Source organism: Lissotriton helveticus, chromosome 2_1 (assembly GCF_964261635.1).
Source record: "Lissotriton helveticus chromosome 2_1, aLisHel1.1, whole genome shotgun sequence".
In the NCBI taxonomy this organism is placed as follows: Eukaryota; Metazoa; Chordata; class Amphibia; order Caudata; family Salamandridae; genus Lissotriton; species Lissotriton helveticus.
This window is the reverse complement of record NC_136059.1, coordinates 463,908,921-463,911,095: the sequence shown is the minus strand read 5'-3', so window position 1 is coordinate 463,911,095 and position 2,175 is coordinate 463,908,921. Positions and strand designations below refer to the sequence as shown.

Here is a 2,175-nt window from a genome sequence, read left to right as displayed (position 1 = left end):
ACCAGCCCTTTGCTATTCTGTGTAGCATTCCCTTCCTAGCTCATAGAGAACTTGGAATTGAAGGAAAAGTTGGGCAGTCGGTCCAACTTTATTACAGTCAAAGCACACAGCAGATATGGATACATTGTCAGCAATTTCAGAGATTTGGAGTGCTTCTCCTTTCAAGTGTTGTTTTCAGGCTTCTTTCCAGACACAGACTTTTTGTAGAGGGGTGCTCCTAATAGAAGGGTGATACAGATTAAGGGGTCCCAGTGGAAGTATCACATGTACACAAACACAACATTAAATCTTACACAACAAAAAGAAAAGGAAAAATCCACAAACTAATAGTTAAGCGCACTGTTGTTTATTCACAATGAGTTGGTTCAGACTTCTTTGTAGCAAATTTATAAATTAATTTCAGTATAGTGCCCCAGGAAAGAGGGAGGAGTGAGGGATAGTGCATAGGTAAGGAAGGATAGTGCAAGGTAGGTTATTCGTGACACGGTTTATCAATATACAATTTATTGAACACACAGTTTGCCTGGCTTCAGAGCCCTGAGCCAGTACACTAAATGAGCTACTATTGCTCAGTATTTTAAAAGAGAAAAACCATATTAGCGATGCTACTAATTAATAGAAAAGAGCTGGTTGCATCGACTGATGGATGGAAATAGCTGTCGACGTTTCGACCCCTGATATGTTGATTGGTTTCAATTGCACCTTATAGTGGGGTCTTCATCAGGACAAGATGGGTCCTGGGGAGCACTGGTTTCTCTAAAATTAACAAAAACAGTGTATAGTATTTACAGTGAAAAATTGAATTAAAACGCAAGCGCAGTGTGGCATGAATCAATAAAAGAACTATTATTTACCATGGAAAGTTGGGCTCACGGCTCACAACTTGAATCAGGAGAGAAGAAAACATTCAACGGTCCAGTTGTAATTATCTGGATCACCATTCATCTGATGAGTACCAACTTAAGAGGCTTGCAATTAATGGACCATTTTCTATTGGGAACGAGAGACATAAAAAAACTAAGTTAATGTTATGTCCCTTATTATAATCTGCATCAATAGTCTGCACGAAATCCATTCTTATTATGGAATCGTTTCACCAGAGGACACATCAGGTTGGATTATACCCTCAATAGCGTGATTTGTAGAGAATTAATCACCAAACCGAGGAACCGTATATATGATGGACGGTTAATGGCACAGGCTGACAATGTTCTGAATGTTGCCAAAACACAGCAATGTCTCAAAAATGAGACGATTCCCCACATAATTACAGATTGATAGAAAACGATAGTAGTAACAACTTCGTTAGCGTACCGCATTAGGAGGTCTCAAAAGGGATACTGTTACTTTCTCAAATCTCGAAATCCGCTCGCATTTCAAACAACTTTTAAATGGACAGATGAACTGTATATTAGTAATGACATATACTACAAAAGAAATTTGTTCTACAGTTACACTCGCACACTTTAAGGAATTCGAGGGAATTTACCTAAGGGCGATGGCTGCCCCATCCTCCCGGTATTGAGTGATTCCTGAGGTGAGGGATGCCGCCTTGGTATCTGAAAGGGAGAAAGGGAACCGGAGAGTTCATTACATCTCAACCGGAATCGGATGGCGTCTAGATCCCATTCTATTAGATAATAAGTAAAGTCGCATACCTCGTGAGGAGGAACCCGTCTCGTAATATTTGACGTAGCGTCTCTGCCCGAGGTTTCCCGTCTCCGATAGTGATTTAACAAACGGAACCCGACCGGTAGTGATTAATCCGGAAGGGTAGCGTGCGTCATGGCATCAATGGCATGGACAACGATGATGGACTAGGGAACCCGGAACTGCGGGGAGGGCATTTGGTTGCCGTAGGCAACTGGAGGATTCTACGAATCCAATTTCGGAGTAACTATGAGATACTAATAAAACATTTAACCGGGAAAATAACTAAATTAGTTTCATAAGAAATTAACATAAGACAAATCGTGTCATAATTCCACCGTTTTGATTACATACATAATTCATAGATACATTGAAAACACATTTAAAACCAGCATTGGAGACCAGAATATCTTTGAGTCACGCACCTCCTTCGCAGAGGGGTGTAGATGACTTAATACTCAACCAGCCACGCACCTCCTTCACAGAGTAGTGTAGGTGACTGTATGTCGGTCAGCTCGTGCAATC

General features: G+C 40.9%; 1 long non-coding RNA gene across 1 annotated transcript; it reads right to left on the bottom strand.

Annotated features, from left to right (window-relative positions):
- Window positions 1-330: 330 nt before the first annotated feature.
- Window positions 331-1,829, bottom strand: LOC144819383 (uncharacterized). Its single transcript, XR_013607329.1, has 4 exons — window positions 1,659-1,829; window positions 1,490-1,559; window positions 855-990; window positions 331-756 (listed from the first exon to the last, which is right to left on the bottom strand). It is a non-coding gene; the product is annotated as an uncharacterized LOC144819383 (long non-coding RNA).
- Window positions 1,830-2,175: the final 346 nt, after the last annotated feature.